Here is a 15,934-nt window from a genome sequence, read left to right on the forward strand (position 1 = left end):
CATTTAAAATCTACGAGTGGTTTCACAAACCGTAAGTCGCTCCAGATGTTACGATTTTGGTATGGTAACGAGCCTCTGAAGGAAAGACCAGTGCGAAAATTTATTTTATGTGACTAACCCTATTTCATTCATATCCTCTACAGTGTGACCTTGTGAGTGATTGGATGAATGAATAAGCCTATTTTGAAAATTCCATGGGGAACTAGAGAGTTAGTCTCTGTGTGCCTGAGCTTTACCAACATAACAGTATTGTGATAGGTATAGCAGTGAACCCAGGGCCGACGTATCATTTCCATACAACCGCTTATGAACTGAGGTTCGCACTAGGTGATTTTCCCTCTCCATTACTTACCGGGAGAACACAATCAACTAAAATAGGAATGGTCGGACACTCTTCTTATGGAATGTTTCAGCATCAGTTGGTGGCTCTTAACAGCTTGAAACGTCACCTTAGAAAAATTATACATGACTGTGCTTAAACTGACACACAATATTTTTTAGCGCAACGCAATCTGACTTTCAATAATCCCTACAAAGGAATGGCCCTGACTAACATTAACCTATACCTTTCAGAAATCACTTACCCCACAAAAATCTTCGTTACTCGAATTACTGCAATACAGCGAGCGCCACTACTGCCAGCTAAATAAAAGGTTCAAACTACTGAAGGCACTAACTACTGATAGGCATAGTTAGCAAATGAAAGATTTTGATAGAGAAAAAAACAATGTATTTACCTCAATAGTGTTCAAAAGTCGTGATGTATATAGCAGTTCATGACATCTAGTTTTACAAATTTCAAAACTCCGCAATTTCTCTCCCCACATCCACCACTGCTGACGGCTCACCTCCAACTGCGCAACGCTACGCGCTGTTAACATCCAGCTGCCCAACACTACAATGGCAGACAACAATGCAAACTAGCCACAGACTGCACACAGCACAGCCAGTGATTGTCATACAGAGGTGGCGTTACCAATAAGAAAACCTAAACAGCCTACTTACATAGTCCCCATGCTCCCCCCCAAAAAAATTTACAAATTATTTTGGGCAGTGGCCAATATAGATTTGAAAAATGTTTTCATAATTACAGTAAGAAAGATATCAAATGCACACACTTATTAATACAATGTTGGTCAAATGCTAAAATTTTCTCACAGTCCATAAAGACAGTTCTGATCATTCTTCGCAGTAAAATTGCAATGTTTTTCTCAAAGTCTGAGCAGTAAAAGAAGATGCACACGGAAGTAGTGGATTTGCATGCAGTCTTGAAGAAGTAGTGTTGTCCTTCCAACGGAAAGACTGTGCTTACTCTTGACATGCAGACAGGTAATGGGCCATAACGGAGCAAACCCACAGCAGAGTCAGTCAAAGTTTTCAAGAATACTGGTAGGTAGGTCATCACAGAGCAGACCCACTGTAGTCTTGTTAGAGATTACGGTATTGGTGGGCCACCAGAGGGACAGACCCAGTGCAGTCCTGGTAGAGAGTATGGTATTTGTGAGTCATCAAAGGTGCAGACCCAGTGCAGTCCTTGTAGAAATAATGGTATTGGTGAGTCATCTATGATGCAGACCCACTGTAGTCCTTGTAGAGAACCAGCAATGCTGTTATCCAGTCCCTTGCTCAATTATTAACACACGTGCACACACTATCAGTCCCTACTTCTCACATATTGTCCATGTACTATGACCAACAGAAACGTGTGCAGTGAAATGTAACGTACAAGTAAATTAATTTGATGAACTGGTGTCAATTAAAATTTTAGAACACAAGAATACAATAACAAAGGTACAAAATACATTATTAAAGAACATAAAATACAGATAAATTTGTAGTAGTACAGGCTTTACAAAAGAATAGAAATAAACAGATACATCAGTGTTACAGGAATTATGACATCAGTGAATATATAAAATAATGAGAATAGTTTTCGAAACATTAATTTCACACATGAGCATTAAAACAGAACAGAATAAATAATGTCTAAACATCTTTCCAAAGAAAATAACTTAGTATTTGAAAAATTCTACAACATAAATCTTATTAGTTAAACACATAAAGACAGGAAAAAGACAATTACACAAGGGTGCATAAACATATAGCAGAATAACACAGGAGAAAAGGACAGGGTTTGTTTTCAGTGTAACATTTGGTACTGCAGTCCAACTGAAAACTTCATTCAATAGATCTTTCATTTTATTCCAACCTATGTTTCCACAAAAAACATCCTATCCAAGCATGTTTCTTGTATTTATATGTTCACATATTTCTTTCCTCATTATTTATTTTCCATAATCTTACCTCATCATTTATTTCCAAGAAAATCCTACCTATACCTGCTTCCTGCACTTTTTTCGTATAACTTCTCAATGCATTTCTTCCAATTCATCGCAACTCATTCTCTTATATAGTCTACCCCCTCTTAAGCTAACTTAAATCTACTGAGCTCAGATGCTAAACTAAGGGATGAGACAATGCAGCAGCACAAAACAATTAACACAAACAGCGATGACAAAAAAATGGAAACTGGCAAAGCAAGCAGCAGCAAATGCAATAACTTATATCTACAGATGACAAAGCTCAAGCAGAAAAAATAGTACACTAAAGACAACAATGCAGATAAGGCAGATGTCTATTCACATCTTAATGTCTATGTCATTAAAGTGGTGCACCACAACTTATTCTACAAAAGAAATTACCAAGTACTTGAAAAGAAAATTATGTATGCAGTTCCTGTGAAGGGAAATGTCTTTCTGTGCTCCCTCATTTTTTTGGAAGCATGTCACAAAACTATTATTTACTGGATCTGTAGACAGAAAATATTTACATTAGTACATCTATAAAATTTTATTTTAACCAATCCTGCAGTGCAGCTAGAAACTAGATATTAAACAAAATGAGTAAATAAATACATAAAGTAAGCAATATGGCATTTCTCTCAACTAGCAAGACAATAGCCGCGAAATGTTTCTCATCGTTTCATTAGGCAGTTTAGTAAATATCATAAATTAAGAGCTCCACAGTATAATCAAATGTTTTCAAGTTTGAGCGTGTCGTATTTGCGATGCTTTCTACAAAGGAATGTCAATAGCGAGGATAATGGCCTCTTTTTTTTCTCCACCTGTGCCTCTGAAAGGCACACACTAATGGCTTTTTTCCAGGTGACTGTCGCGCAGCTGGGTGCCCACGACGCATTACGTGAAGGTGGTCACTTAACTTTCTCACCGAAATATTTACGACACCAGTTTGCACTACAGTGACAGTCTCATATAAAAATTTCACAGGTCGAGAATTTGCGTTTCAAATCTATAGAAACAAAATCCTGTAAATATAACAGTGTCCAAAAAATGCTCGCCAGCATAGTGATACATTCACGCACATACACACATTTAATAACTCTTAAAGTACGATTCTCGGTTTTCAACATACTTTTTCACGAACCAGAGTCCCTAATTTCTATTCATTATTCATATACATATAAACACGTAATCACATTCCTCATATAGCATCAGCTTATTGATCATAAACATACGTCAACAGCATAATACACATTGTCATCGTAATAATAACATCATAAAAACTCAGTCAAATCTTAAAATCGTTTTAGCTTTGTGCAATAATTTCAAACCATAAAAAATATTCTCTGCTCATTTCAATAGTGTCATCTACCTCAAACGTACTTTAAAAATCATGATCCCAAAACAAATACATCATTCAAAGCTCTCATAGCATCACAATGGTTCCGAAAAAATATGAGTAGTTCACAAAGTACAGACAAAATACAGTTTCATAAGTGTGAAGTTATCCAACTGTGTAATTACGTAAACATCTGTTACTGACGTAAAAAAAAAAAATGCTTGTCTCTTTCGGTTAAATGACCAGATACCTGTGTAATTATGTGTTAGAGGAATATGGTACCGATGTGTAAAGTTGTATAAGCAAATACCATATTAGCTAGGGCTCCTTGTGCTTGCCATACACATGGTACACAAAGTAAGCGTGTACCCCCTGAGGATTAATGTAATTATACCCTCAAGGGTTACAGATTGACAGCAATGGAATGAAATGTAGCACGGAAAACCTTTGTATCATTGTACTTCACATATCTTTAAAAATAAATGTTTTAAGTACAAAATTAATCACTCAAATACGTGTACTGTAACGCTAAACTGTGCGTCTTGTTGTAAGATAATCTCTGTGGAAGTGTCGTAGTTATCGTCCTCCGAAAGCTAAGTTGTGCAGAAGTCAATGTACTTACCTCATGATAAACACAAGTGAAATGCTTTGCGTATAGATATCTTAGTTATTACGCTTATTGCCGTGATGAAGAAAGTACAGTGCTGTAACGTATTGTTGTGCTACAGAAAAGGCTGTCTCATTGTAGCTATACCACAAAAGTTGCTACTAAAACATGTTTCGTTTTCCAGAATAATTCAGAAAAACTATGCAGATATAAAAGAGATACAGCGCAAAAGCAATAATATAAATTGTGTCACTCATTAGTAGCGTCGTGATATAATCGTGTAGCTGTCAAATAAACTAACCACTGTGTCATCTGGTGTCTTGCAGAAAGTACTTTAAATCCAGAATGTATTTTCAAATAAAACAAAATGTTGCATTAAAATCTCATTAGCAGTACCAGTATATGTTCTAATTATTTAAGCCTGATAGTCGTTACGTAATCGTGCAACTAACAAGCAAGAATCTACAAATAACAACACTGTGTCGTCTGTTCACTATAACAAGGCATTCGTAATTTCTGTTTAAATATGTTCCCTAGGTTCTAGACTGGAGAGTGAACTTCAAAACATTGTTGCATATTAACAGTTTCTAAGTCTGACAAAGCATTCTAGTAACGTGAAGTGAAAAATTTTTATGGCAAAGACTAAGTTAAAAAGCAGATTATCTTTCAATAAACGGTTTTACATGTGAAATGTGGTGCAATCCTTTGCTCTTCCTAGTACACAGAGTTTCAACTTTAACGCAATTATCACGTGGTATACGTCGGCAAGGAATGTTAAAAATTTTCTCAAGGTTAGCGTCTATGTTATTTTTTTCTGAGCCAAGCGGCGCACATGGCTGCCTGCGGTGCAGGTCATTGTCTGCCTCTTTGTTGGCGCGCGTCGTTATTGGGATTTGGAGATCTAACTTCTAAAAATTCACCTTGTCGAGAGTGCCCTGCTCTGTTTGAATCCCGCCAGTTCTGATAAAATTCAGGGGTGTCGTTATGATTATATCGTCTGTCGTCATGTCGGTAGATTCCATAATTTCTTTCTTGTCGGTCACGTGGTGGAGAATTTCTCCCTGAATCGTAACTGCGCGCTGAACTGTTGCGTCTGAAGTTATTTCGTCTCCCCTGATAATAATTATTTTGGTTCCCATATTGTCTGTTTCTCTGATTGTCTCTGTGATAGTCACTACCGCAGAGAGGTGATCTTTCCCTGTAATTATTACTACTCTACCAACGGTTGTCATACGGGTGGTGTCTGTTTTGGTCACGATTTGTGTTGTGAGAATAGCCTTGTCGTGTCCAGTTATTATTTCATTCATCACGGAATTGCGACGGATGTGACCTGTAATTGTTGTGTTCCTGTTTCCGCGTTCCGCGATTGTCAGTGTCAATTTCCAATTCTTGTAACAATCCCTGAAAAGCTTCAATGTCATCTTTGCAACGTCCTGCCAAAATAATATGTCGTAAATGTTCAGGTAGTTTGATTAGGCAAATGTGGAAGGGGCTGTAAGGATTTAACAAGTACTGATTCTTGTGCAACATGTCTTCAAAATATTTCACAAGACTGGAGAATTCAGATTGTTCGAAATGTTTCATCATTATGATGCTACGTTTTACTCGGTCTTGTGTAGCTTTAGACCAATATGCTGAGAGGAAGGCATGATAAAATTCTCCTTCACTGTGACAATCGTGTATGACCGATCGCATTCTTACAGCTGGTTCATTCTCCAAGTAGCCACAAATAAATTCTAATCTGTGCTCTAATGACCAGTTGGGAGGAAAACAATGAGAGAATTGATGGAGCCACGCTTGTGGATAAATATCGTTGCCAGAATTCTTAACTGTTTTGAATTTACGTGCAGCAATGAATAGCTTATAGTCAAAATCATCGTGTCGGCGAGTAGCATATAGGTCATTGTTACGTCGTGTCGGAGGTTCCATCTCAAAATTCGGTGCACCTTGCCAATTTCTTTCATAATTTCCGAAATGCCCTGTGTTACTATTTTGTGGCTTTTCCGTATCTCTAAGTCCCTCTTCCCGTGTTGGAGTACGAGTGTCCTCTGAAATACGTAATTCTTGTATTACCTGTGTCAGCTGATCTTGTACTTCCCGGATTTCTCTTTGGTGTTGTGTATTAATTTGATTCTGAGTTTGTTTGAATTTCCTAATTTGTTCGCACTCTTCTGTGTCATTCAGATCATTATCTACCTTTGCAGATAAGTTAGTGAACTGATCCGAAAGTTCGGCTACTTTCTCCGAAAGTGTACTTATTTCCTCAATGTGTTTTTCTGAACCAAATTTCAGAGTGTCCATTTGTGTTGAAATCGTATCTACTGTGTCCTTTAAGTTTTTGGAAGTTGTGTAACCGAATCGGTAGATGCAACTGAGTCAATTTTAGCTTGCAAGGTCTCATGATTTTCATGAACAATAGTGTGCAGTTCTTTTATGGCTGATTCGTGATTCTGCAATGTATTTTCATGCCGCGAAAAAATAGGTAGGAAATGCTCACAAATTTGTTTTCTTAGGTCATTACAGACTTTATGACATTTCGATTCGATTTTATGTAACTCAGTAGTTAAATCTTCACGCGTTTGAGTCTAACTTTTGAAGCTGTTGTTTCATTGCGTCTAACTTTTGAAGCTTTTGTCCCATTTGTTGCATTAATTGTAATAACAGTGCACTGGTGTCTGAAACATGTTCCTCAGTGCTATTTGGCAATGCATTTCAACCGGTGATATTCGCATTTTGAAAAGCAGAAAATGTGTCTTGACTTATTTGAGAAAACGGTGAGGACGCAAAACCTGAATCTACAGTATTTGCAAGATTGTGACCTGTCATTTCGGATTCCTGAGGCAAGCTGTTGCCGACCGATCGATCGATAATGCTTCTCTGTTCACTAATTGTTTCACTGCCTACAGCATTATTTGCAGCCCGCTCCATTTCCCTATGAACAATTACCAAATTACTACTTCGAACATTAGTTAATTCATTACTCGGCGGCGCTAACACACTGCTTTCGTCTTCACTGTCATTTCTCAATTTACTTTGGAGCCTAGTATTAAGTTTTTCACATGCCATTATTGTCACAATATTTCACACGACAACACATAAAAAGACAATTTGAAGAGCAAAACAAGAAAACACATTAACATAACATTGAAAATAATATCTCGTTAATTGCAAGCGCAGCTGCGAAATACTTCGTGCAACACTACATGCATGCCACAACTGTTTTACTGTACAACAATGAAAGACTGCAATTACAAAGGAGATTCTCTCTACAATTACGTGCTAGCAATAAATAATATCTACACTAATTACACAAACTACAAGAAAAAATCAGAAGAATCTAGTGAGGTATCCTTGGCTAAGGGTTGACATATGAAACGTCCCCTTAGAAAAATAATACATGACTGTGCTTAAATTGACACACAATATTTTTTAGCGCAACGCAATCTGACTTTCAATAATCCCTACAAAAGAATGGCCCTGACTAACATTAACCTATGTCTTTCACAAATCACTTACCTCACAAACATCTTCGTTACTCGAATTACTGCAATACAGCGAGCGCCACTACTGCCAGCTAAATAAAAGATTCAAACTACTGAAGGCACTAACTACTGATAGACATAGTTAGCAAATGAAAGAGAACAAACAATGTATTCACCTCAATAGTGTTCAAAGGTCGTGATGTATATAGCAGTTCATGACATCTAGTCTTACAAATTTCAAAACTCTGCCATTTCTCTCCCCACATCCACCACTGCTGGCAGCTCACCTCCAACTGCGCAACGCTACGCGCTGTTAACATCCAGCTGCCCAACACTACAATGGCAGACAACAACGCAAACTAGCCACAGACTGCACACAGCACAGCCAGTGATTGTCATACAGAGGTGGCGTTACCAATAAGAAAACTTAAACAGCCTACTTACAAGTCTACTGGTATATTTTGGAGTTATAACGGTTTGATTCGTTTCAACGCGTAGTGTGCTTCAGTCTTTTTCGGTCAGGACCTTAAATCAGTTGAGGTCACTATAATGTTTGGGTGACTTTGATATTGGTTGTAGCCGAAACTAAGACCAGTTAGTGACAAATTTAGGTGGGGGGAATAACAATGTTTACTTTGGTACAAAGATTAAACTGTCGTCGGTAAGTGCACTTTAAGCTGTAACTGAGATCAGTAGTAGTGACCATGTGTGCTTTATAAAGTTATATAACCAATTTTTATATATTTTGCTTCCTTTAATAACTGGTACAAAGATCGAATTAAGCTTGTTGACTAATCTGCAAGTTACATCAGTAGCGCTGATAAGAGAGCTGCGTTGATTTTAATAAGCAGTTCAGACAATTTAGAAGCATTAGAAGTGGAAATAGACCATTCAGAAGTGGAAATATTTAATATGAGAGTCCAATGGGCTTTGCTCATCAACAAGTGCTGCTTAAACTGTAAATTGTGTCAGTAGTGAGTCTTGTGTATATATTTCCAGTGTGTCAGAACAATTAAGCTACGGCAGTAGAGCGACATGACTTTTATACTCTAAATATTACGTATTTTGAGAAATAATACAATTTTATTTTGGTACAAACTTCGAATTTTCTAACCCGGTCAGAGACCAGTAATTTATTTGCACGCTACGATAAGTAATTTGAAAGTGTTTTATACTCGGAATCGCTACATAGTTTGATACATAATTATATTTTGGAGTAAGGGTCGTATTTTTAAGCTATTGTACTCTCTTCCCCGCCATTGCGTTTCTTCATGCTTAGATATCACATTGGGAGCACCACGATCTTGTATTTGCAAACTATGAAAATACAACGCAATAAAGATCTCAGCAAAATGCATTCTTCCCTCTAGAATGATGCTTGATCAGTTTGCTTGTCCGTGGCTCTGTGTCGTGTTTGCATCTTGTATTTTGAAGCGTTACGATTGTATTTTGGTCTTATTTAGTACTGATTATGGAAGAGCAGTCTGTAAAAAAATTACGGAGTTTTGGTGCCACAGTCCCCATCGGTAAATGTTGCAGCCACCCTCAAATGTTCTATTTTGTACATAACGTTGCGTATCCCTAGATTAAAGGCAATAACAAACAATACCGTCAAGTAGATACCACAATCAAGTAAAAATCAGACTGCAAGAATTTAGAACTGACAGCACGTTTATTAGTGGCACCAATACCAGTATAGAACTGATTTCCTGGATGGACTGCAGCTGGTTATACAAATATGCATTATTTGAGAATGCCAGTATTTATACAGACATCGAATATCCGAGAATATACAAATGTTATTTCAAAAACTTTTCTGTAATGATAGATGCTAAATAAGAGGTAATCGCTGGGGCTTGGGTTTGAGCTGGCAGCACGTAGCAGCCAGGCAGTTATGACAACCATACCACACTGTATGCTCCATAACTCGCGTCAATATTAGCCAGTGAATAAAATTTATTATTTTTTTCTAGTGCAGAACATGATCTTCTTCCCACCTCAAATGGTGCTTGGAAGGGTGTCGCATTACTAGACAGGTTTTCAAACTGTCAGATGCTAATAATTAATCTTCGCATCGAAAACCTCCAGTAAGTCTACCATTGAAACACCAAAGATTTGTTTTCTTTTCTGTGACAGAAGCTGTCGACAGCAGACAGTGTAGCGCCTCAATTCCGAGGCTGTAGAGGCAAGCGTTGAGAGGAGCATTTACGCAGTTTGTATCTAAAATGGGGCAGTGATTTTATGTTCATCTGAATCTTACCCGATATACGATAGCACCTTGGGAAGTGATCTTAGCTGTCAACGAACCTAGAGCAGCCGTCGGGTGGAATGTTCGCGAGAGATCAGGACCCCATGGGCTAGGAATCCTGTTTTTTCTGCAGCTGGGGCAGAGTGGAATACTAATTCTCCCTAATCCTCTTCGTCTAGGCGCTTCACAATGCACAATAAATGGCGTGTTATTAATCCGCTGGGCTTGCTTAATTATTGGAGATTTTCTGGTAAAGTCAGATTTTCTCCCTGTAAGGTTCAGTGGGAAATTATCACGCGATAAATCTAAAGGTCATGGACTAGCGAAGAGGAAGATGGCATACTGCATAATTAGACTGCCTCTATGGATTTACATGCGAAATTAATTAGTCTGAAATCTCGAATTCTGAAACAAAATGATTAATGGGAGTTAATCTTTCTTAAAGCTCTGAACGGCAATAAATGAACGTTATCAGCTGAAAGAAATGAAAATATTGACCTATCTGATGATAGTTACGGACCTTAACTTATATCCTGTAATGCGACTAGTTGCACCCTTGACCTGCGAGCCATTCTAAGGAAAAGAAAAAGAAAGCCAGAAACGTCGCCGGATCTCTCTCCAATTCACAACCCCCAGTTATATGCTTGGATCAACACGTTATTGATTTGCTCAATTTGCGAAGTTCTTTCTCTTTAACAATTCACCCAATTTTTCTGAAATTATAATAATTTGTTTGTCTGTTCATATATATCACATCTACCGATTTATATTCCATTTGGACAATTCCTTTTTTGTCTTACATACATGGAGATTTTGCCTAATAAACTGAAATAAAATGTGGACCTGTCTGTTTGCAATGTGCGCAGTTCAACACGATGCGGAATAGTGGGACTGTGACATCTGGGAACGGTAAGGAAGTAAGTAAGGGTAATTATTGTCGTGGTGTGTAAAAAAGGAAAGCCCTTTAAAAACTTGATTAAATACACACAGAGGTTAAAATCTTATGGCCACCTGCTTAACGAGTGATTGGTCCTCTTATATAAAGCAATACAACACCTAATCTGCGTGATATGGGTTCGATAAGTCGTTGATAAGTTTATAGAAGCACTTGAAACCAGATCTCTACGCACAGTCCACGCAGTTCCCGTAAATTACTTGCCAGTGGTTTCTGGGCGCCGAGCTGACACCTGACAGACGTTCAAATGGTTCAAATGGCTCTAAGCACTATGGGACTCAACATCTGAGGTATCGCACAGTCCACGCAGTTCCCGTAAATTACTTGCCAGTGGTTTCTGGGCGCCGAGCTGACACCTGACAGACGTTCAAATGGTTCAAATGGCTCTAAGCACTATGGGACTCAACATCTGAGGTATCAGTCCCCCAGACTTAGAACTACTTAAAACTAACTAACCTAAGGACATCGCACACATCCATGCCCGAGGCAGGATTCGAACCTGCGACCATAGCAGCTGCGCGGTTCCGGACTGAAGCTCCTAGAACCGCAGTGCCACAGCGGCCGGCGACTGACGTTCCATAAGTGTTCCGTCAGGTTTGGATCAGATGAACTTGGTGGTCAAGACATCAACGAGAGTTCACTATCATGCTCCACAAATCACTGTAGCATCACCATGGCCTTTTGACAAGGACTGTTACCCTCCTGGGAGAGGCCATCTCTCTCAGGGAAGCCATCAAACACGGAGGGATTTGGGTGGTCCGCAGTAATGGCAACGGCCTTGCCGCAGTGGATACACCGGTTCCCGTGAGATCACTGAAGTTAAGCGCTGTTGGGCGTGGGTGGCACTTGGATGGGTGACCATCCAGCCACCATGCGCTGTTGCCATTTTTCGGGGTGCACTCAGCCTCGTGATGCCAATTGAGGAGCTGTGGCCCTGCGGTTCTAGGCGCTTCGGTCCGGAACCGCGGTGCGGCTTCGGTCAAGAATACCATCATAACGACCGGGAGAGCGATGTGCTGACCCCACGCCCCTCCTATCCGCATCCTCCTCTGAGGATGACAAGGCGATCGGATGGTCCCTGTAGGCCACTCGTGGCCTGACGACGGAGTGCAATAATGTCGACATAGCTCACAGCTGTTATAGTACCTACTGTTACTACTATTACAGGTCCCATGTATACCAAGGTAAATGTCCGTCACAGCGTATGACCGCCTCGAGAGGCCTGCGTCAGTGGCGTGGTGCATAGTTCGAGTAGCCGTTCGCCTGGATGACAGCGTATACTGAGAGGAGCGTCGACCTGATGTACCAACAAACGCAGCAAGTCATGATTCCGCGCGAACTTCAACTGTAATTGATGAAGTTGGGTCAATATCGGATCACGTAAGGGCTATAAGCTGTGGAGCCCCGTGTTCAGTAATGTGCGCTGAACGGTGTACTCCGTAACACTTGTTCTTGCACAAGTATTATACTCTGATGTCAGATCAGCCATAGGTCGCCACCTATTCTTCTTTAGAGCCCGAATAAGTCTATGAACTCCTTGTTCTGTGATGAGGCGCGGACGCCCATCGCCTTGTCGTCTTCTCTCGGTTTCACCGTTCTGCAACCGCTTTTTAAAGATTCTCACGTCAACAGTAGGTGAACAGCCGTTTGTTAGAATCTCGTTTCCAGATGTCGGGCTGTAACAACGCGACCTTTGTCAACGTAATTTATATTTTAGTGTATTTACTCATTTGCTGTATATATTGTCGCTAGAATGATTTCTCATTCATCTAAGTTCCTCTTATGTATTGTCCTTACATTGCCGGCTTCTCAGAATTCATCCACCATAGAGGCCGGCAGCAACAAAGTGTTCACAGTACTGTAGCCTTACATTGCATGCGTCAAAAATTCTTATGAACATAATTCTGAGGAGAATTGAAGAGGAGGTGGAGGACATACTGCGTGAACGCCAGTTTCGATACTGAAGGGGACTAGGAACAAAAGAAGCGATTCTAACAATGAGGATTCTTGTTGTTGTTGTTTTGGTGGTGGTGGTCGTAAATTCCTGAGACTGGTTTGATGCAGCTCTCCATGCTACTGTATCCTGTGCAAGCTTCTTCATGTCCCAGTACCTACTGCAACCTACATCCTTCTGAATCTGCTTAGTGTATTCATCTCTTGGCCTCCCTCTACGATTTTTACCGTCCATGCTGCCCTCCAATACTAAATTGGTGATCCCTTGATGCCTCAGAATGTGTCCTACCAAGCGATCCCTTCTTCTAGTCAAGTGAGGATTCTTATCGAAAAGCAAATACAGAAAAATAAACTAAATTATATTGCCTTTGCAGAACTGGAAAAGACATTTAACAATGTCATCTGGCCAAAGATGTTCAGAATGTTTAAGAAAGCAAGTCTAAATACAAAGACATGCAGATGCACAGCTCCTATGAGGACGAGGTCGCTGTGATTAAACATTTTCATGAGGAACAAGAAGCAAAAACGAGAAAAGGCGTGAGACAAGAATTTGATGTTTCTCCTCTTACACTGAATGCTTACGTCCATGAATCTATAGAGAAAGTTCGTGAAACAGCTGAGGTGAAGGTCAAAATTAATGGACAGAAGGTAGACATACTACGTTGAGCACATGATATTGCTGTGATCACGGACACAAAATATGTAGAGAAGATTTTAGACAGTCAGTATACTGCGAATACATAGAAAGGAAGATGCATTATCAATTAGCTACAGTGTAGCACGTCAGCAACTGGAAGTAGTTAATTCCATAAATTATCTGGGAGTAGGCATTAGGAGTAATTTAAAATGGAATGAGCACATAAAATTAGTCGTCGGTAGAGTAAACAAAAGAAGTAGGTTACAGTGCACTTGTTCGCCCACTCCTCAACCACTTCCACACTGACCTCCACCCCCCCCCCCCCCCCGGATGACGTCATTTGTTTTCATCAGCTTCAAGTGAGTTCCCGCAATCAGCTCCGCACCCCTTCCCTCTCCCTCCCCCATCCACCCCATTGGTAGGAATTTCGAATTTTGGAGGGAATTTGGAATTTACGTGGAAACGTCTTTGCCCCAACGCTGTGCTGACAGTGTGGGATCCGTATCAGATAGGGTTGATAGAATAGATAGAGAAGATCCAAGGGAGAGAAGCGCACTTCGTTACAGTATCATCTAGTAATTGCGAAAGCGTTGCGGAGATGATAGATAAACTTAAGTGGAAGACACTGCAAGAGAGACGCTCAGTAGCTTGGCACGGGCTTTTGTTGAAGTTTCGAGAACATACCTCCACCGAGGAGTCAAGCAGTATATTGCTCCCTCCTACGCATATCTAGCGAAGAGACCATGAGGATAAAAACAGAGAGATTAGAGCCCACACAGAGGCATACCGACAGTCTGTCCGGAATAGAAGGGAGAACCCATAGAGGTACTCAAGGTACCATCCGCCACACACCTTCAGGTGGCCTGCGGAGTATGGATATAGATATAGATGTATGAGAATAAACAAGTGAAAGACTAAAGTAATGGTATGCAATGCTGACGAATCGTATGAACCTTTAGGAATAAGAACTGGAAGAGAGGAGCTAGAAATAATAAAGGCATTTACCTATTTGGAAAGCAGGATCACAAGAAATGGTAAAGCCAGAAATAAATTGCAAGGAGAATACAGAAGACTAAAATATTATTTAATTTGAAAGGGTCGTTACTCATCAGCAAGAACATGTCTGAAAATAAGGAAACGAGAGTAACAGGGTAAGGGTGGCATCAGTGCAATTTTCACACCAAATTAATATACAAATAAATTGAGCAATTAATTTCCCTCCTCAACCACTTCCACACTGACCTCCACCCCCCCCCTCCCCGGATGACGTCATTTGTTTTCATCAGCTTCAAGTGAGTTCCCGCACTCAGCTCCGCACCCCTTCCCTCTCCCTCCCCCATCCACCCCATTGGTAGGAATTTCGAATTTTGGAGGGAATTTGGAATTTTCGTGAAAACGTCTTTGCCCCAACGCTGTGCTGACATTCCACTTGCAGTCCCCCCACCTCCCACACTCACATTTGGGAATTGGCGGGAAATTAAAATATGAAATAGCGATGCGCTTTCTGGGATTTGTACCCTGGTCCTTTTGGACAGAATGCCCAAGTTCACCTCCCAACACTTGGAAAAAGCCCACCTGCAGGAGGGGAAGGCTAAGTTAGTATACTTTATTTCTTTTGGTTGCAAAACTCAAAGTACAGATCGGTTCAAATTAAGTAATTAGTCATAAACATTGTGCTTAATTATACAACTATTTGCATAGCGCTACCCAAGGATTGCCTAAAATCGCGGTACATCTTACTAATTAACAACGCCATAACATTGAACACTGATGTTATCCTGCTGCGAAAGAATTTCACAATACGACTCAAAACTAATGGCAGACGCACTCAAACTCTACCCTTCACCTACAAGCAGGCAAAAAAAAGGCTGGGGTTAAGGTACTGTCTTTAGTTCTATTTTTCTTTTTGGCAGGAAATGTTTTCAACTGAAGTGACGCAGGTGTTGGACAGAGAGTAGTGGTTTAATAAGTATATGCCAGTAAGCATACACCTGAGAGGTATGTCTATCGCAGTTGGACGCCAGAGCTCGCTACAGACACCTGCTCAACAATTATCTTACAGCCCAGGTAATTGAAGCAAATACACGTTACCACAACTGATGGAAAATGCGTCACTGTTTTAATTACACATCGAAATTATTGTGAAAAAATTCAGCGCTCGAATCAATGGGTCTTTTTGCAACAAATGTACTGGGGACTCAGAACAAATCATCATAATAACACAGCTACTACAAACAAATTACCACAAAATTTTGCAGAGGGATAAAGGTTGCAGTTGTGTCCTCAATAGGCGCTCACAAACTGAGCAACTTGGAGGCAGTCTTACACCCCCCCCCCCCCCCCCCACCTTCCGCCTTCCTCCCTACTTCCCTCTCCTCACCATATATAGGAATAATTGTAGCAATCAGAAAGA

At 40.1% G+C, this 15,934-nt stretch overlaps 1 pseudogene; it reads left to right on the forward strand.

Annotated features, from left to right (window-relative positions):
• The first annotated feature begins 11,699 nt into the window (after positions 1-11,699).
• On the forward strand, positions 11,700-11,816 carry LOC126289099 (5S ribosomal RNA; annotated as a pseudogene).
• Positions 11,817-15,934: the final 4,118 nt, after the last annotated feature.

This window comes from Schistocerca gregaria, chromosome 1 (genome assembly GCF_023897955.1).
Source record: "Schistocerca gregaria isolate iqSchGreg1 chromosome 1, iqSchGreg1.2, whole genome shotgun sequence".
Lineage (NCBI taxonomy): Eukaryota > Metazoa > Arthropoda > Insecta > Orthoptera > Acrididae > Schistocerca > Schistocerca gregaria.